Source organism: Lepisma saccharinum, chromosome 10 (genome assembly GCF_977018435.1).
Source record: "Lepisma saccharinum chromosome 10, izLepSacc3.1, whole genome shotgun sequence".
NCBI lineage: Eukaryota > Metazoa > Arthropoda > Insecta > Zygentoma > Lepismatidae > Lepisma > Lepisma saccharinum.
The window spans coordinates 13,361,247-13,383,509 of record NC_139238.1 but is presented as its reverse complement, the minus strand read 5'-3'; the positions used below and the strand labels follow the sequence as shown (position 1 = coordinate 13,383,509).

At 39.1% G+C, this 22,263-nt stretch overlaps 1 protein-coding gene across 1 annotated transcript in view; it reads right to left on the bottom strand.

The window, feature by feature from the left end:
* LOC145994472 (dynein axonemal heavy chain 1-like) overlaps positions 1–22,263 on the bottom strand; it is a 1,132,367-nt gene that overhangs the window by 910,515 nt on the left and 199,589 nt on the right. The gene's annotated exons all lie outside the window — the stretch shown is intronic.

The following is a 22,263-nucleotide window of genomic DNA, read 5'->3' as shown; positions in this document are numbered from 1 at the left end:
AGTGAACTTTTATGTTGGTGTATGAATACTTTTGTCCAGCCAAAGAAGCGGGTATTGAGAATGTATTGTATTTTATTTTTCTACAAGCAGCATCTGATATTTATTTTTGTTGTCAATATATCTTTTGGTGCATACATGGTACAGCATTAACAGTTTTGACTTCCTTATTGTTTTCCTAGCTGCTGCAATTCGTCCTTTCTTCCTTTCAGTTCCACTGTATGATTACTTTTGTCCATCACTGTACGTGGATTCGAAAGATGAGAATGTGTGATACTAAGGCCACACTCAGGCTTCTTTTATAGCATTGGGAGCCCTGATCGCAGCGTAAGCATGTGGCGATTCTAGGAACTACTTAGATTTACCATGGTTGCGCTGACCAGCTGCGCACAGTAATAAATACTACCGAGGCGCCTCTAAGTGGCATACATATGAACTCGGTGCTTAAGGTATATTGAATACAGCCAAAGCAATCAACGTATTACAGATCAGAAGTGCCATTACAAAATCAACTAATGAAAATACAACCTTAATAATTTATAAACTTACAAACCAGGCTGACAGCCGGGGACGTTACAATCCCTGTCAGGGTTCATTTTATCCCCCCTCCAAAACAAAAGAAACTATAATAGACACATTACGACACAAATATTTGATAAACATAAAGTGATTGACAAAACAATTGCGGGGTGTAAGGGGTGACCTACCATGAATGCAGTTAAACCAATGTCAACATGTCTTCCAAGTAGTATATATTGCAGGCTGAAGATGCTCTGGCGCCAGGGCTCAGAGCGAGGACCATCCTCCGTGGGGCTTATGTCGTCCATATGTGTTTTTGACTGACCCTTCATCCATCTTATTACCAATCATCCCCAGCATAACGATTATCCAAAAATGGCAGAATTGTGACGTAAAGTACACTAATATAAAAAATGTGCTTTGGCTTATAATATTTGAAACAATATACTGACTGGTGCTATTAACAATAATATTATTAAAATGTTAAAGGGTTTCCTTCCCACACGCGTACACAGGCCTCCCCGATGGCGCAGTGGTAGCGTCGTCGCCTTGTAATCAAGGGGTCCCGGGTTCGATAGCCGGTGGAAGCACATAGTGCTTCGGATTCCACTTTAAAACTGTAGGTCAAGTCCCGATTAGCCTTACTGTGCATAAGTGGACTTAAACACCAAATCAACGAAGCAAATCCACACGCGTACAGTCACGGACACTTCTGGGTTGTAATAATACCATTGGCTCTAAATTAAAGCGTTACAACCCAGAAGTGTCCCTAACTGCGCATGCTCAGTGACATAATAATCACAGAAACATCGACACTTTTCATTACATTTAAATAACTTTATAGGTGAATCTTGCTCAACACACAATGGGTACTTGTTATCTTAATCATCCTTTTCTGACTTAATGTTTAGTATGGAAGGAACTCTATTTGAGTACTTCATCTACTCTTATAATTTTGTTTACTTGGTTTTTACCATTTACAAAAGCAGTCTAAATACGAGGAGGCTTTCCGAAGGTAAGTGTCCACTTGAGATAAACAGGAGAAACATGTTTACCACTCTCGTCTAGCCAAGTTAAGAACATTTCAAGAGCATGAAGAGATTAAATAATTAAACGAGACATCTGCCTGGAGAAATTCTTGAAGTGACCCTTGTACTCTGTAACCCACTATAAGTCCAATAACCTTTTTTAGTGAAAAATCTGCTAGGAAATAAAATTTAACTGAAAAATCTTTCAATTTGTCTTCCCTTTCTATTTACGTTGAAGTACCATACACTCAGAGTTTCCCAGATGGCGTAGTGGTAACGTCATCGCTTTGTAATCGAGGGTCACTAGGTGCAATAATCGGCGGAGGCACATAGTTGTTCAGATTCCACTTTAAACCGTACGTCCAGTCCCGATTAGCCTGTCTGTGGATAAAGTGAATTTTAAGGCGATAATTGCATCTGTTGTGCAGAGAAACGGTATCGGTTTTAACTCTGTCTATTGCTTCCATACTGCTTCTTACCCAGCAAACATGAACTGTATGAAATGACTGCTAATGCCAAGAAAATGGCCTTGAATCGGTTGTTAGAAGGAAGTGTACGTACCGTTGCTACACTGGTTTTCATAATACTCAAGCATATTTTGAACGACTGCCTTGATTGATCTTGAAAACAAGGAACGTTAATATATCATGAACAAGTTTATATTTCAAAATCTAATGGGCATGTGTGTATTATAAAAATAAAAATGTTTATTCATGTATGCATTGTAGAATTATTCCTCTTCTAGTTTACGGTTCTTAGAGGGAGATTATTTCCGTAACATCTCTGGCTGTTATGCGTTTGAAGCTTCGGAACGAGTCACAACTCTCGAAGCAGCCAATCGACGAAGCGAGCCGCTGACGTCATCTCAACACAGAACCTATCGCTAAGCCTCCTACTCAGGATCTACACGCCCACTAGGCTCGCTAGACAGACTGGCGTAGTTCGCTGGAGATGTTCCAAAAGTAATTCCACTCTACAAGCATTTAAACAAGTTTTTTTTTTTTTAATGTAACATTTCGGAAGAACGCAAGCTCTCTTCATCAAACATTTATTTGTAGCTTGAGCAATGCTTACAGTTATAACAATAGGAAAAATAACAAGATCTAAAAAGAAACACTCATATACTGAGTCTTGTCAATAATGTTATATTGACTGTGCAATGAGCCAGTTTTCGATTGAAGATCCTTGCAAAGTTTAATTATAAATCCTATGTATCATCAGATAATTCAAACTCTTCTTGTTTATAATGTTCCCTGATCTTTTCAAATGAATTAAATTTCAAAGGTGGCACCCAGTGGCGGCGATTAGGGGTCTTTTGCAACTTTTGCCCCCCCCCCCCCATGCTAAACCTTATCTACCAAAGGAAAGTAAACTGTCCTGGCCCCCGCCCAGTTTTGGCAAACTGCCCCCATCCCCGTTTTGTAACCCAATTGCCGCCACATTTGTGAAACTGAGAACTTCATAGTGGCTCTACATTACCGAATGCTTGGTGAATATACCGTGTGTTCTCACGAAATGTTACTTGAGGAGGGGGGAGTGAATGCTTGCAACAACTGTAGGTAGAGAGTAGAAGAAGAGTCATAAATTTGGCTAACGTATTATTATGGATCACCCAACAGCCATGTGTTCAGAGGGTGGCCCGGGGCGAGATATCCCCTAATGAAACAGAAAAAGACCCCCCACGGAAACTTCAATAACCTGGTAGAACATTCGGATAATAGCTAACAAATTTGGCAACCATGTTCACTTTGGGTTCCTTTCATTTTCTTTCATTTAACGTAAGTAGTAGTATTTAGAGAGTTCACCATCCTCATTTGGGGCTCGAATCATCATGTGGGGCTCAGTGTTGCCAACTCACCCCACGAAAATTTCACCAACTGATATTTTGAAGCTTTTTGGGGGGAGTTGGCAACCTCACACAAGCAGTGTTACCAACTCGGCGTAGCTTTTTGGGTGTTAACCCCAGTGTTTCTAATTCGGCGTAGCCTTTCACGGTGTATAATTTTTTAGTTTTTTTGAGGGGGTTTTGCCAACCCATCCGAAGATTCCACTATATCTTTCACTGGCTAAGCTAACCTACAAATAGTGGCAGTACTGACGAGGCTCGAATTATTATTTGAGGCTCGAATTATTATTTGACGCTCGAATTATTATTTGAGGCTCGAAACGAATCGCTAAATATAAAATAAAATAACAATGCCTATGAACCTGTTTGGCTTCAGGAAGCAGGCTATGGAGGCATTCGCCCAAAGTGCACCGTCGCCACCTGCGAGCTTGGACCTGTTGCCCTCCCTATTGTCTAAACTCAACGGTTTGTTGATTATACACTTGAATAGCATCCTGACCCAGTACGACGAGGATGTGGGCAAGACTTTCTACATATTCAACAACAACTTGAATTATTACCAGTTCCCCATCTCCGGCAAACTGCAGTTTGACATGAATCCCGAGAATAAAGGAGAGTTGCCAACATTTTACTCGAAAAGTCACCAAGATTTTTGTTTTTGTCTAACCTAACCTAAAGCGAGGAGCTGGCAATTCTGCTTGAGGCCTTACAGTGCATAAAGCAATTTGCCAACCTACTGGTATTTTTGCCATAGTTTTTTACAAAAAAAAAAAAAGAGAGAGGGAAGAGTTAAACAACCGGCAGTATTGCCAACACCTATCTATAGCTTTTTTACTTGGCAAGGGTTTAGCCAATTTAGCAAGGAGTGCCGGCAACAAATATATACTGCCGTAAAAGAGAAAGAGATGGATGGATAGCAACACAGTATGTGTGTGCGTGTGTGCGTATAATATGTAGTATTATTAACTAGAGTGTGTTGGCAACCCATCTGCAACTAAAAAAGATAGAGATACCTATTGCTGTAAGATAAAGAGAGAGACTAAGCTGGCAACAGTGGTGAGCGAATACGTATTATTTCCAAGTCCCGGGCAACACTGGCAACATCAATTGCGGTTCAGTGTTGCCAACTCACCTCAAGAATATTTCACCATATGATATTTTACAGGCGAAGCTAACCTACGAATGGGAGTTGGCAATACTGACTAGTGGAGGTAGCCAGGGCTGCGTCCGAATTAGCAACAGATGTTACCTAGAGCGCTGTTCCATCCGGGACTCAGCCAATCTCTGTTGTCCGAATTTGCGGTAGACGTGGAGTTGGAGGGAAGAGCAGAGAGGCGCGACAGATGCATGCTTGAACTTGCTGTGACGCTGCGCTTGGCAGCCATATTCTAATTTTCTCTTTGTACAGACAATATTTACTGATTAGAGGATGTAAAACTCAGTTATATTTTAACAGTTTATCGATAATACTGAATGCAGAAAAATTGTAAATGATGAAATAGTGTGTTATATTTTTAATATGAGTAGTAAATAGGTGGAAATTATTGTCATGTTTGTTTGCGCCCCAGAGCGCGGTGGGTGAAGTTCGGGCTGATACCTGGCGGGAAAAGTGACAGCCGTACTACAAGGGGACATGCAGATTCGGACGACTTGGACGTGACATCGATGGCATGCGAGAGCAACGGGAGAGAACGGGATGGAGTGCTTGCCAATCCGGACATGGCTTTTTCTCTCGGGAACGATGTGCCACACACACACGCGCGCGCCTATTTATCTATCATGGGTAGATCATGTTCTGCGCATTTATTTGTTGCGCTGACACAGCGTGATGAGTAAATGCTTTTTTTTTATTTTTGAAGTATGAATGCATTTTATTGTAATCTTCCAAGCCTTGGGGACACCAATGTTTGTATATCGCGATTTTTGTAAACCTCTCTCGGGAACAATGTGCCACACACACACACACACACACACACACACCAACATTGCTGTAAGATGAGGAGGGAGAGAGACCTATAGCTGGCAACAGTGGTGAGCGAATACGTATTATTTCCAAGTCCCGGGCGCCAATGTATATCGGGATTTTTGTAAACCTCTCTTGCGGGAACGATGTGCCACACATGTGTGCGTGTGCTTCTTAATATTTTTGTATTGTGATGCAAACAAACAAATAATAATTTTTTTTATTTTTTAGGATTTCTGGCCTCTATAACCTCGCCAGGGTGCGTGGGTGCTCAACACCAGTTCTAACGGTCATAGCTATCAAAAGCCTAATGCCTCTGTAGAGTTTTGTGAGTTATTATTTTTTTAATTTGCGCATTGAACTAACTTATATTGGATTTTGATCGTAGTGTGCAGTGTTAATTTGATCAGAGGTGCCTTATTGGCTGGATTGTTGTTATTCTGCAGCACTGTTGAGGTGAAATCCAAATTGTACATGTGCTTGTCGAAATGTTTTTGTATGCGTGGAAGAGTGTGCTTGGACCAGTAGGGAAATTTATTTTTCGCACCGAGGTCTGTCGCGAAAGTCTTCGTGCTTGAATTATGCGAGAGAGTTGTTGTCGAAGATTCGTCCAATAGGAGTTGGCAACACTGACTAGTTGCTTCACAATTTTTTTTTGTTTTTTAAATATATGATATTTCACAGGTGAGGCTAACCTACAAGTTACAAGTTGACGGCGTAATCTTCTATAAGATGATAAGTATGCAATAAGATGAAGAAGATGCTAACTGGCAATAGCGGTGTTAATGTTTCTAGCTTTCTACCCCCTCTCACCGGGCTTTCTCCCTCTTATGGTGCAGTGGTATTTAAGGATTCGATACTTGCACAAGTGGTTTTTGAAACTGTAGGTCCACCCCTGATTAGTCTTACTTACAGGGGACTCTTGTAAACACTACGAGGACGAAAAAAAGCATATTTTTGTTTTTCTACATGTATGTATGTATGTAATGCGATTTGTGTGGGGGTCAAAATTTTGAATTTACGGCTTAATTAATCTGCATGAATGCTTAATGTTTGATTTTTCTTATTTCTAGTTTGATATGAGATATACACAATTTTATTTTTTGAAGTACAGTTAATATTACCTAGTTTGGGTTAAGCTGTAACATACAACTAGCGATCGACACGACCACCTGACACACAGACAGAGAGAGTGTGAGTAAATTCAAAGTGTGATTTATTGTGAACTAAACTAACCTCACTTACCTACCTACATATAGTCTTACAGGTAACTCAAAAAGCAGAAAGTAGTACATAGCATGACAAGTCGATCTATCGTAAACTAAACTAACCTCACTCGCCTATTCACATATAGCCTTACAGGTGACTCAAAGGCAGAAAGGCAGCTATATCACTTGTAAGGGTCAACACACAAGATTTATTGCAAACTAAATTAACCTACGACATAAGCCATGGACACATCTTCCAGATAGGGTATAAGCAACTCACTTTTTGCAATTGTATAACGGGGAAAATTAACCTACAGCTGGCAACACTGTTTGAGTTGCTTTCGACGAGCCAAACTCAAATAGGCTAAAGCTAATCTTCTACAGCTAGAAGCTTGAAACATATACCCTCGCAGAGTATGCCAACTTACCTTATGTAAAAATATTACCTAGTATGGTTAAGCTGTGACATACAACTAACGATCAACACGACCACCTGACACACATACGGAGAGAGTGAGACAGCTTATACGCAATATATTCCTACACATGTACTGGGTTTAAAAGGTAATTTGCAACAACTATTTCACTCACTCCCTATCAAAATCTTCTAACCACATGTTTTTGACACTTGCCGCCAGAACATGGTGGTTTTAGACTGTAAATTCAACCCGATTATTCTATTTGTGCATGATGCCTGCATTTGGAATATTTTATTCTTGGCATACGGTATTTTGCGTGCTCCAGTAACCTTGCGCTCGATTCACGGAAGCTATGACGTGTATTTCCTGTTTTGCGAACATGCGAGAATTTTTCACAATAGATAATATATTGCAAGAGCGAGTTGTTTGTGTATATAAATCTAGTTTTGGAAATAGACATGAATATAATGTCAAAAATTATTGCATAACTTAAAAATATTGATATTTATTGCACTAGCAAAGGTAAATGTGGAATGCCCCGGCCCCTCAGCTGTTAGGTTAAACACCATAAAAATTTTATTACTGATAGCAAGCATTCTCATATCGACAAAACAGATCTAGTAATGAGCTGTCTTGCAAGTCTCCTGAGTGAAGAAATATGATGCCACTATAAACTGTAAACAAGATATGCAGTCCCTCGCATGAGTTGTACGAGGCTTATGAACCTCGACCTATAGAGTTGTACAATGGATGTTTTTTTTTTTTAAGCATAGCGGTGTGTTTTCGTTTATTTCAATGTCATCGAGCGGGCATGTAAAGAAGGGGAGAGAAAAAAAAAAGGAGGAGGGGTTATAACGGATAATTCATATTTTGATTTCAATATTTTTGCTAGTCATGATTCACCTGCTATCTAGAAGGACACTGGACGAAGGCTAAAAGCGAGTGAAGGAGAGAAATGTTATTTTTTTTATCTTTTTGATTGTGTGTGATGAAATAGTTTTAGATAATAATAGTAGGCTAATAGAATTGTAGAAAACGGCTGTATCGTGATGCGAGGCTGAAAGCAATTTCGAAAGCAGTCTCGGGCATCTTCGCGTTCAGCCAACAAGGAAAATGCACATGGAGGGCGCAACGGTATTGTCCATGGATGGTTTTTCTGAATAAACATACATATCAGTTTTTGCAGTCTCCAGATGGGACCGGAGCTTTTGTTTTGGTTGGACAAGGGGGTTCAGATAAATACATGGACATCAAAATAAAAGAAAAAAAATTTACTCCACTGCTCACATGTATTGAGTCTTCCAATAACACACCTCGCGGGGGCGTACCTACATGTATGCAAAATATAGTTAATGTCTTATTTCTCGAACCTGTGGTCTGTAGATTTGCTTTTGTTGGCAACAGAAACAGAAAAAATGGCACCATGTTATTGAATACTGATATGGGTGTACTGTAATCATAACAATTTTTCTAGTTAAAAATCTATGTCGAAAAGCAATGTTGGGTGACTTGTCTGTGTTGGGTCTTATTAACAACTTCACAGCTGTACCTGCACAACTCATCGACTACAAGGCAACAATGTTAGGAAATGTGTGCGTGGCTCCGAGAATACAATTTAAAATCACTAATGTGGCATGAACCCCCTCCACTTGTGTGTATTTGAATATGCGAAAATTAGACATTTTGAATAATCGATGAGAACAATCACAAAATCAGGTTGCACCTGTATGACGTGTTCAAACTTCAGACGATTTTTGTTAATCTACAAAAGCCAAGTGTGAACGGAGATTACTACGAAAATTGGGGAAAAGAAAAGAAGCCAGGCTATTTTGGCTAATGGCAACGATGAGGATGAATAATGGTTGTTTTGATAAAATTGACGAAGTCAATATGCCTAGCCTAAAATAAAATTCAACAATTAATGTTAAATATTTGCCACTCTGAAATGGCGACGGCTATCATCATAATATCACTTGTTTCTAACCTGTTCATATTGGCCCTCTCTCTACCCCTCCATAAATTCGATTCGAAAGGCACAATCATTCCAGTTCTTGAATAAGACTCGCATATGCCCTCAGAAAAAAACAAGAGAAGAAATAAATAAATCAAGTCATGTATATTCTTCATCCCCCCAATTTTCTTCCACAACACCGCACGAAGCCTCGAGTTTCGGATATTGTTGTTGTGCGACAGGATAGGATAGATGAACCGTATGTTTACCGAGGACCAGACGTAATACGCGAATCGAAACCAAATGCTCCTATTATCCAGCGATGAACTTCAATCTCACAATAACATTGAAACGTGTCCGGTGTGCGATCAAAGGTTTTACCGACGAGAACCGGAAAGTAATTTCATCATAATTATTTCACCGGAAACTACATCGGTGGAATCTGTAACATAATGTATTTATGTATGTGTTTGACAATCATATATCACTTACTAGAACAATTTTCACATTGTTTTCACTATGTAAGATGATATTTTATTTATATTTACGATAAAATAGAGGTTTGGGTGTAATAACAGTTTTTATTAATTAATTTAGAGATGTATTTTTTATTTGTTGAGTTAATGATTAGGTTAATTTGTTATTTTCTCGCGAAAAAAAAAAGAGGGGACCACAGCTGAAAGAAAATACACAACTTGTATTATTGAGGTCAAGAGTTTGTTTTAACATCACTTTTTGCACACATAGGCTAATCACGACTCGGGATATGTTTAAAATGGAATCTGAAACATTGATTATGCGACCTGACTGGAACTCGGAATAGGACACACTGATTACAAAACGTCGATATATTACCACTTGGTAAGAAATTGAAGTGTTTCAATTCACACACACACTCACAATTTAAAACAACTAAACTGATCGCAGGCCCAACTGGTGGCTGGCATACACAACTATCCATCCACCAGTTGTCTTCTGGGGCGTGTGTCTCGATGAGTGTCAACAACCTCCATTGTGAAGTAAAATCTGTAGGGGTAACATCACTCTCCAATTACAATGTTGGCAAACTTTCCAACTTCATCGTGAACGACGACAAAGGTATCGGCTACCTGATAAAAATTATCAACACGCTGCCTCCGAGATTCTGGAACGTTGCCGAAGGAAAGGGACTCGTGAACGACATCATCAACAAGTTATTTTTCGAGATGCATTTACCTGGCTACCAATACTGCGAACCGGGTACCAAACTCGAGAAAAGATTGGAGAGAGGAGACAAGGGTGTGAATCCGTTGGACGCGGCATGCAAAGATTACGATATTGCTTACAATATGCACACGAATTTGGATGCACGTCACGAAGCAGACAAGAAATTGGAGCATGTCGCTTTCAGGAGGGTCATGAGCAGAGACGTTTTTTTTTTTTTTGGGAGAAAAAGTTGTAGCATTGGGCATCACTATCGCCATGAACACGAAACAAAAATTTGGATGGGGAATCCTACCTAGAGTTATTTTTAACTGGTAATGAGGTGATCTTGGTCAGCACGACGAACCCTCAGCTGTTATAGAAGATATCTGAAACCAGCTTACACTAGTTACTTATAGCTCCCCCAATTTTCTCACGATGGTGGGTTGCTACCGGCCCTATACGTAGGCCGGATAAATTCCGACCAGAGCCGGATTCGAACCTATGCCGTCTCGGAGCGAACAATCTCAAGACGAGTGAACGCCGTAACTCGCTCAGCTACGGAGGAGGACTCTCTCTCTCTCTACTCTTTCTCTAATTTTCATCATTATTGTTAAAATTAATCCAAGAGAAAATATATATTTTGTGTTGACATGGGAAATATGCAATAAAAAAATGCATGATCAATAGTTAAGGTCAAAATCTGAATAAACAGTGAGGGTGATACACGCAAGCTTCCAGGCATGTGATTTGCACAGAATTAAATATAAAATGAGAGATGGAAGGTTTTTGTTACTATTAGAATTTAAGGACGGAAAATATGTACAGCGAATGAATACTACGTTTGACTAATCGTGAAGATGAGTATTACAGTACGTTTTTATCGTTCTTATATAAACGTTGAAACGTTCTTATACGTTCTTAAACGTTTCAACGTTTATATAAGAACGATAAAAACGTACTGTAATACTCATCTTCACGATTAGTCAAACGTAGTATTCATTCGCTGTACATATTTTCCGTCCTTAAATTCTAATAGTAACAAAAACCTTCCATCTCTCATTTTATATTTAATTCTGTGCAAATCACATGCCTGGAAGCTTGCGTGTATCACCCTCACTGTTTATTCAGATTTTGACCTTAACTATTGATCATGCATTTTTTTATTGCATATTTCCCATGTCAACACAAAATATATATTTTCTCTTGGATTAATTTTAACAATAATGATGAAAATTAGAGAAAGAGTAGAGAGAGAGAGAGTCCTCCTCCGTAGCTGAGCGAGTTACGGCGTTCACTCGTCTTGAGATTGTTCGCTGCGAGACGGCATAGGTTCGAATCCGGCTCTGGTCGGAATTTATCCGGCCTACGTATAGGGCCGGTAGCAACCCACCATCGTGAGAAAATTGGGGGAGCTATAAGTAACTAGTGTAAGCTGGTTTCAGATATCTTCTATAACAGCTGAGGGTTCGTCGTGCTGACCAAGATCACCTCATTACCAGTTAAAAATAACTCTAGGTAGGATTCCCCATCCAAATTTTTGTTTCGTGTTCATGGCGATAGTGATGCCCAATGCTACAACTTTTTCTCCCAAAAAAAAAAAAAAACGTCTCTGCTCATGACCCTCCTGAAAGCGACATGCTCCAATTTCTTGTCTGCTTCGTGACGTGCATCCAAATTCGTGTGCATATTGTAAGCAATATCGTAATCTTTGCATGCCGCGTCCAACGGATTCACACCCTTGTCTCCTCTCTCCAATCTTTTCTCGAGTTTGGTACCCGGTTCGCAGTATTGGTAGCCAGGTAAATGCATCTCGAAAAATAACTTGTTGATGATGTCGTTCACGAGTCCCTTTCCTTCGGCAACGTTCCAGAATCTCGGAGGCAGCGTGTTGATAATTTTTATCAGGTAGCCGATACCTTTGTCGTCGTTCACGATGAAGTTGGAAAGTTTGCCAACATTGTAATTGGAGAGTGATGTTACCCCTACAGATTTTACTTCACAATGGAGGTTGTTGACACTCATCGAGACACACGCCCCAGAAGACAACTGGTGGATGGATAGTTGTGTATGCCAGCCACCAGTTGGGCCTGCGATCAGTTTAGTTGTTTTAAATTGTGAGTGTGTGTGTGAATTGAAACACTTCAATTTCTTACCAAGTGGTAATATATCGACGTTTTGTAATCAGTGTGTCCTATTCCGAGTTCCAGTCAGGTCGCATAATCAATGTTTCAGATTCCATTTTAAACATATCCCGAGTCGTGATTAGCCTATGTGTGCAAAAAGTGATGTTAAAACAAACTCTTGACCTCAATAATACAAGTTGTGTATTTTCTTTCAGCTGTGGTCCCCTCTTTTTTTTTTTCGCGAGAAAATAACAAATTAACCTAATCATTAACTCAACAAATAAAAAATACATCTCTAAATTAATTAATAAAAACTGTTATTACACCCAAACCTCTATTTTATCGTAAATATAAATAAAATATCATCTTACATAGTGAAAACAATGTGAAAATTGTTCTAGTAAGTGATATATGATTGTCAAACACATACATAAATACATTATGTTACAGATTCCACCGATGTAGTTTCCGGTGAAATAATTATGATGAAATTACTTTCCGGTTCTCGTCGGTAAAACCTTTGATCGCACACCGGACACGTTTCAATGTTATTGTGAGATTGAAGTTCATCGCTGGATAATAGGAGCATTTGGTTTCGATTCGCGTATTACGTCTGGTCCTCGGTAAACATACGGTTCATCTATCCTATCCTGTCGCACAACAACAATATCCGAAACTCGAGGCTTCGTGCGGTGTTGTGGAAGAAAATTGGGGGGATGAAGAATATACATGACTTGATTTATTTATTTCTTCTCTTGTTTTTTTCTGAGGGCATATGCGAGCCTTATTCAAGAACTGGAATGATTGTGCCTTTCGAATCGAATTTATGGAGGGGTAGAGAGAGGGCCAATATGAACAGGTTAGAAACAAGTGATATTATGATGATAGCCGTCGCCATTTCAGAGTGGCAAATATTTAACATTAATTGTTGAATTTTATTTTAGGCTAGGCATATTGACTTCGTCAATTTTATCAAAACAACCATTATTCATCCTCATCGTTGCCATTAGCCAAAATAGCCTGGCTTCTTTTCTTTTCCCCAATTTTCGTAGTAATCTCCGTTCACACTTGGCTTTTGTAGATTAACAAAAATCGTCTGAAGTTTGAACACGTCATACAGGTGCAACCTGATTTTGTGATTGTTCTCATCGATTATTCAAAATGTCTAATTTTCGCATATTCAAATACACACAAGTGGAGGGGGTTCATGCCACATTAGTGATTTAAAATTGTATTCTCGGAGCCACGCACACATTTCCTAACATTGTTGCCTTGTAGTCGATGAGTTGTGCAGGTACAGCTGTGAAGTTGTTAATAAGACCCAACAGAGACAAGTCACCCAACATTGCTTTTCGACATAGATTTTTAACTAGAAAAATTGTTATGATTACAGTACACCCATATCAGTATTCAATAACATGGTGCCATTTTTTCTGTTTCTGTTGCCAACAAAAGCAAATCTACAGACCACAGGTTCGAGAAATAAGACATTAACTATATTTTGCATACATGTAGGTACGCCCCCGCGAGGTGTGTTATTGGAAGACTCAATACATGTGAGCAGTGGAGTAAATTTTTTTTCTTTTATTTTGATGTCCATGTATTTATCTGAACCCCCTTGTCCAACCAAAACAAAAGCTCCGGTCCCATCTGGAGACTGCAAAAACTGATATGTATGTTTATTCAGAAAAACCATCCATGGACAATACCGTTGCGCCCTCCATGTGCATTTTCCTTGTTGGCTGAACGCGAAGATGCCCGAGACTGCTTTCGAAATTGCTTTCAGCCTCGCATCACGATACAGCCGTTTTCTACAATTCTATTAGCCTACTATTATTATCTAAAACTATTTCATCACACACAATCAAAAAGATAAAAAAAATAACATTTCTCTCCTTCACTCGCTTTTAGCCTTCGTCCAGTGTCCTTCTAGATAGCAGGTGAATCATGACTAGCAAAAATATTGAAATCAAAATATGAATTATCCGTTATAACCCCTCCTCCTTTTTTTTTCTCTCCCCTTCTTTACATGCCCGCTCGATGACATTGAAATAAACGAAAACACACCGCTATGCTTAAAAAAAAAAAACATCCATTGTACAACTCTATAGGTCGAGGTTCATAAGCCTCGTACATCTCATGCGAGGGACTGCATATCTTGTTTACAGTTTATAGTGGCATCATATTTCTTCACTCAGGAGACTTGCAAGACAGCTCATTACTAGATCTGTTTTGTCGATATGAGAATGCTTGCTATCAGTAATAAAATTTTTATGGTGTTTAACCTAACAGCTGAGGGGCCGGGGCATTCCACATTTACCTTTGCTAGTGCAATAAATATCAATATTTTTAAGTTATGCAATAATTTTTGACATTATATTCATGTCTATTTCCAAAACTAGATTTATATACACAAACAACTCGCTCTTGCAATATATTATCTATTGTGAAAAATTCTCGCATGTTCGCAAAACAGGAAATACACGTCATAGCTTCCGTGAATCGAGCGCAAGGTTACTGGAGCACGCAAAATACCGTATGCCAAGAATAAAATATTCCAAATGCAGGCATCATGCACAAATAGAATAATCGGGTTGAATTTACAGTCTAAAACCACCATGTTCTGGCGGCAAGTGTCAAAAACATGTGGTTAGAAGATTTTGATAGGGAGTGAGTGAAATAGTTGTTGCAAATTACCTTTTAAACCCAGTACATGTGTAGGAATATATTGCATATAAGCTGTCTCACTCTCTCCGTATGTGTGTCAGGTGGTCGTGTTGATCGTTAGTTGTATGTCACAGCTTAACCATACTAGGTAATATTTTTACATAAGGTAAGTTGTCATACTCTGCGAGGGTATATGTTTCAAGCTTCTAGCTGTAGAAGATTAGCTTTAGCCTATTTGAGTTTGGCTCGTCGAAAGCAACTCAAACAGTGTTGCCAGCTGTAGGTTAATTTTCCCCGTTATACAATTGCAAAAGGTGAGTTGCTTATACCCTATCTGGAAGATGTGTCCATGGCTTATGTCGTAGGTTAATTTAGTTTGCAATAAATCTTGTGTGTTGACCCTTACAAGTGATATAGCTGCCTTTCTGCCTTTGAGTCACCTGTAAGGCTATATGTGAATAGGCGAGTGAGGTTAGTTTAGTTTACGATAGATCGACTTGTCATGCTATGTACTACTTTCTGCTTTTTGAGTTACCTGTAAGACTATATGTAGGTAGGTAAGTGAGGTTAGTTTAGTTCACAATAAATCACACTTTGAATTTACTCACACTCTCTCTGACTGTGTGTCAGGTGGTCGTGTCGATCGCTAGTTGTATGTTACAGCTTAACCCAAACTAGGTAATATTAACTGTACTTCAAAAAATAAAATTGTGTATATCTCATATCAAACTAGAAATAAGAAAAATCAAACATTAAGCATTCATGCAGATTAATTAAGCCGTAAATTCAAAATTTTGACCCCCACACAAATCGCATTACATACATACATACATGTAGAAAAACAAAAATATGCTTTTTTTCGTCCTCGTAGTGTTTACAAGAGTCCCCTGTAAGTAAGACTAATCAGGGGTGGACCTACAGTTTCAAAAACCACTTGTGCAAGTATCGAATCCTTAAATACCACTGCACCATAAGAGGGAGAAAGCCCGGTGAGAGGGGGTAGAAAGCTAGAAACATTAACACCGCTATTGCCAGTTAGCATCTTCTTCATCTTATTGCATACTTATCATCTTATAGAAGATTACGCCGTCAACTTGTAACTTGTAGGTTAGCCTCACCTGTGAAATATCATATATTTAAAAAACAAAAAAATTGTGAAGCAACTAGTCAGTGTTGCCAACTCCTATTGGACGAATCTTCGACAACAACTCTCTCGCATAATTCAAGCACGAAGACTTTCGCGACAGACCTCGGTGCGAAAAATAAATTTCCCTACTGGTCCAAGCACACACTTCCACGCATACAAAAACATTTCGACAAGCACATGTACAATTTGGATTTCACCTCAACAGTGCTGCAGAATAACAACAATCCAGCCAATAAGGCACCTCTGATCAAATTAACACTGCACACTACGATCAAAATCCAATATAAGTTAGTTCGATGCGCAAATTAAAAAAAAATAATAACTCACAAAACTCTACAGAGGCATTAGGCTTTTGATAGCTATGACCGTTAGAACTGGTGTTGAGCACCCACGCACCCTGGCGAGGTTATAGAGGCCAGAAATCCTAAAAAATAAAAAAAATTATTATTTGTTTGTTTGCATCACAATACAAAAATAATAAGAAGCACGCGCACACATGTGTGGCACATCGTTCCCGCGAGAGAGGTTTACAAAAATCCCGATATACATTGGCGCCCGGGACTTGGAAATAATACGTATTCGCTCACCACTGTTGCCAGCTATAGGTCTCTCTCCCTCCTCATCTTACAGCAATGTTGGTGTGTGTGTGTGTGTGTGTGTGTGTGTGTGGCACATTGTTCCCGAGAGAGGTTTACAAAAATCGCAATATACAAACATTGGTGTCCCCGAGACTTGGAAGATTACAATAAAATGCATTCATACTTCAAAAATAAAAAAAAAAGCATTTACTCATCACGCTGTGTCAGCGCAACAAATAAATGCGCAGAACATGATCTACCCATGATAGATAAATAGGCGCGCGCGTGTGTGTGTGGCACATCGTTCCCGAGAGAAAAAGCCGTGTCCGGATTGGCAAGCACTCCATCCCGTTCTCTCCCGTTGCTCTCGCATGCCGTCGAAGTCACGTCCAAGTCGTCCGAATCTGCATGTCCCCTTGTAGTACGGCTGTCACTTTTCCCGCCAGGTATCAGCCCGAACTTCACCCACCGCGCTCTGGGGCGCAAACAAACATGACAATAATTTCCACCTATTTACTACTCATATTAAAAATATAACACACTATTTCATCATTTACAATTTTTCTGCATTCAGTATTATCGATAAAATATTAAAATATAACTGAGTTTTACATCCTCTAATCAGTAAATATTGTCTGTACAAAAAGAAAGTTAGAATATGGCTGCCAAGCGCAGCGTCACAGCAAGTTCAAGCATGCATCTGTCGCGCCTCTCTGCTCTTCCCTCCAACTCCACCGCAAATTCGGACAACAGAGATTGGCTGAGTCCCGGATGGAACAGCGCTCTAGGTAACATCTGTTGCTAATTCGGACGCAGCCCTGGCTACCTCCACTAGTCAGTATTGCCAACTCCCATTCGTAGATTAGCTTCGCCTGTAAAATATCATATGGTGAAATATTCTTGAGGTGAGTTGGCAACACTGAACCGCAATTGATGTTGCCAGTGTTGCCCGGGACTTGGAAATAATACGTATTCGCTCACCACTGTTGCCAGCTTAGTCTCTCTCTTTATCTTACAGCAATAGGTATCTCTATCTTTTTTAGTTGCAGATGGGTTGCCAACACACTCTAGTTAATAATACTACATATTATACGCACACACGCACACACATACTGTGTTGCTATCCATCCATCTCTTTCTCTTTTACGGCAGTATATATTTGTTGCCGGCACTCCTTGCTAAATTGGCTAAACCCTTGCCAAGTAAAAAAGCTATAGATAGGTGTTGGCAATACTGCCGGTTGTTTAACTCTTCCCTCTCTCTTTTTTTTTTTTGTAAAAAACTATGGCAAAAATACCAGTAGGTTGGCAAATTGCTTTATGCACTGTAAGGCCTCAAGCAGAATTGCCAGCTCCTCGCTTTAGGTTAGGTTAGACAAAAACAAAAATCTTGGTGACTTTTCGAGTAAAATGTTGGCAACTCTCCTTTATTCTCGGGATTCATGTCAAACTGCAGTTTGCCGGAGATGGGGAACTGGTAATAATTCAAGTTGTTGTTGAATATGTAGAAAGTCTTGCCCACATCCTCGTCGTACTGGGTCAGGATGCTATTCAAGTGTATAATCAACAAACCGTTGAGTTTAGACAATAGGGAGGGCAACAGGTCCAAGCTCGCAGGTGGCGACGGTGCACTTTGGGCGAATGCCTCCATAGCCTGCTTCCTGAAGCCAAACAGGTTCATAGGCATTGTTATTTTATTTTATATTTAGCGATTCGTTTCGAGCCTCAAATAATAATTCGAGCGTCAAATAATAATTCGAGCCTCAAATAATAATTCGAGCCTCGTCAGTACTGCCACTATTTGTAGGTTAGCTTAGCCAGTGAAAGATATAGTGGAATCTTCGGATGGGTTGGCAAAACCCCCTCAAAAAAACTAAAAAATTATACACCGTGAAAGGCTACGCCGAATTAGAAACACTGGGGTTAACACCCAAAAAGCTACGCCGAGTTGGTAACACTGCTTGTGTGAGGTTGCCAACTCCCCCCAAAAAGCTTCAAAATATCAGTTGGTGAAATTTTCGTGGGGTGAGTTGGCAACACTGAGCCCCACATGATGATTCGAGCCCCAAATGAGGATGGTGAACTCTCTAAATACTACTACTAACGTAGAACGTACTTTTGCTGGCTTTTCCGTAATAATATGTAGGGAACGGATTATAAGTTACAGCACCTTTCCATAAATATAGTTCTCTTCATACCGATCGTTTGAGATATGTATTCTAGAACATGAAATAAAGTAAAATGAACACACTTTGTTGCACCTTTTTGCACCTTTTCGTGAGATTAGCATATTTATCCCCTTATTGCGCCCTCTTTGATGCTTCAGCACCTTTTTCCTTCCTTTTCTTTCATGTTTTATTAAAAAAAATGGATAGAAAAATGAATTATTTTCACTCTTCTTGAGCAGCTACATAAAATTCTATAGTCTCATTTTGTAGAACACAACGAGAGCTATAAAATGGTTTAATATAATCATTGCAGCTCCAATATTTTCCTAGATAATGTAGCAAAACCCGCGAGAGAAAACATAAACTTCAACAAAACCAATTCGTCAGAAACATAGTTCTCTACGCGGTCCGCGCGCAACCACAGTTCTCTGTGCGGTCCGCGCGCATTATATACATAGGGCACAGAAAAAGAGAGCATTGAATAAAGGCATTTTCTTTTATCAGCACATTTTTTTTGCACATTTTTCAAACATTTGTAGAACTTTTTTCCCTTTCCCGACCATAGTTTTGCACCTTAAAATCCTTTCCATAATAATAAGCATTGAGTCAATCATCTTCTTAATTAACAGTCAAAATAATGAACGAAAATACATTATTGTCTGACATTAAAACTCAACAATGGACACAGAGCGACAGATATGGTGTAACGTAAGTTTCAATTGTTGCAACGAATTTCAACTTCTTTCTGCTATTTTGATGATGGTGGTGACGTGCTTGTGCAGTCTTATCAAAATTTACACTTAATTTAATTACATATCAGAGATGATATTAGTATTGTTTTTATTAGTATTATATATTTGTGCCTATGACATTCCCCCTGCGAAGTTTGATATCCTCGCCGGAGGAAATTCGCTGGATTCAACACTGTTATCCAAGGCAGGGATGAAATTTCACACTTGTTGAGAGAGATATTAAGGGGTCTAGTGGGTGTAAATCGCAGGATCTCCTCCTCCGTTAATTGCACCCTAGGTTGGCCTAATTATACCGACGTCCTTGTTATATCTATTACTTGAGTTTCTCTCAGGTAGTTTTATTTATTTCTCCCGATGCTAGACTTCCAGAGTTCACCCTTTTACGTCAACATAAAGAGGAAGCCATTTCCATCAGACACTAAGTAAATTACTGATACAGTTTGGGTCAAATTCTGCAAATCAAGACCTTTACATACATCTAATCGTTACTAGAGTCGCTGTAAAGATACGAGGGCTTTTACGGTGTCTGAATCTGATTAAAACTTGGTCACGAGTCGAGCGAGTGCGACTAAATTGGGTTACCACGGCGGGTAAAGAGTAAAAAAAAAATGTGCTGAAACGAAATTGAAAAATATGAAACACGTGCTCTGCAGATATCAAGACTTATCTCTCTTGTAGTTTACGGTTGCTACAAGCATGTAACAGAACTTATGATGTAGCGTTTCGGGAGAAAACACGTTCCAATCATCAGACATTTATTCTTAGTTTGATCAATGTTGCAGATATAATAATGGGAGGCTTCGTTCAAAAGAACACTAGAAGAAATTGAATAACTGGAATGGTAATGTAGACTCAATATGGAGTTCAACACAAATGGCATAATCCACCGTTTTTGAAATTTAATCCTTCAGAACAGATCTAAAATCTTTGTAGAGAGAAGAACGATTTTGAATTACCGGATCCAGAATGAAATTTTTTTTGTTTATAAGTTTTGATTTTAAGTCCACTTTTTGCACAGGAAGGCTAATCGTTACAGGACCTACATTTCTGAATTTCTTGTTTCTGGTGAAGAAATCGTGCAAGTTTTACAAGCTGAAGACTGTGACAATGAAGATAATCTCCTTCTAGATGAAGAGGATCAATTATTTTTAATAGAAGACATTGTTGCAGAAGAAACTAATGTCATCATAGACGATCCTGAACCTGCAGTTACTTGTTCAAGAGAGGGATTTACAGTTTCGAACATCAAGCTGAATTTTATGGACCCTAATTCTGAAAGTCCTCATGGAGCTGTTCAAAACCCTGAGTCACATAGTGCTTTCAGTGTTCCAGATTTTAAGATTTTAAGTGGAATAGAAGTTACAAGACAAGGAAATTTAGTATTAATGAAAATTTTGATAATGGGAAAGTTCTTGTTTTCAATGTAGAAGAAAGTGGTTGTGTCCCAAAACCAATTGAAATTTTCAATTCCGTTATGAATTTCAATGAGCTAATCAAATTGATAGTCGCGGAAACTTGCCGATATGCTCAGCAAAATGGGGTGTTTTTTTATATAAACAGTGCAAAAATGAAAGCCTTCTTAGGTATGAATGTAATAATGAGTTACCATGTTCTACCTACTATTAGAAGTTATTGGTCAACGGAACCTGATCTAAGTGTTCCTTACGTTTCACAAGTAATGCCTTTACATCGTTTTGAAGAAATTAGGAAGTATTTGCACTTCTCAAATAATGAGGCTCAACCTAACAGAAATAGTTCAATGTATGACCGGGCCTACAAAGTGAGACCAGTAACGGACCATCTAAATAAGAGCTTCCAAGCCGCTTTGAGTCCATCTAAAACCCAGGCAATAGACGAACACATGGTCAAATTCAAAGGACGTAACATTATGAAACAGTATATAAAGAACAAACCTATAAAGTGGGGTTTCAAAATGAGGTGCAGGTGTGAATTAGACACTGGATACCTGTATGAATTTGACCTATACACAGGGAAGAAAGGGGCAAGTCATGCAGAAGTGGGTTTTGTGATACTGCAGTTAACAAAATCCATTTGTGGTCTTGATTGTGAAATTTATATGGACAACTTTTTTAATTCGCCTGTTCTACAGTACATTATAGCAGAAGAGAACATAAAAGCTTGTGGTACTGTATGCACAAACAGAATAGACATGCCAAAAAACTTCCCAACGGACAAAGAAATGAAGAGAGGGGATATTTATGCAGTGAACACTAATGGTATGTCTTGCATCAAGTGGATGGAGAATAGGCCAGTGTATCTTTTATCTAATTTCATATCACTAATCCCAATAATAAATGTAAAAATAAGCATTCAAGGTAATCTGAGAAAATAAATGTTCCTTGCCCTTTGATGGTCAGAAAGTACAATGAGTGTATGGGAGGTGTCTACCTTATGGATCAGAAAAAAGTTACTTATGAAGTTGACCGTAAGGTAAAAATTAAGTACTACCTCAGGTCATTTTTTGATTGATATTTTCAAAAGTGTGTGCACAGAATCAGGGAAGTCAATGACTTCACTGGAGTTTCGCCAAAGCATTGCTCGAGAGTTGATTGGACAGTATTCGAACAGAAAGAGATCAGTGCCAATGACAGTAAGTACCAAAAAGAGGCTTGAGAGTCAATATCCTCCTAAACCTCCAGAGCATTACATGACAAAAGTACAAAAATGGAAACGCTGTGTGAATTGTGCTAAA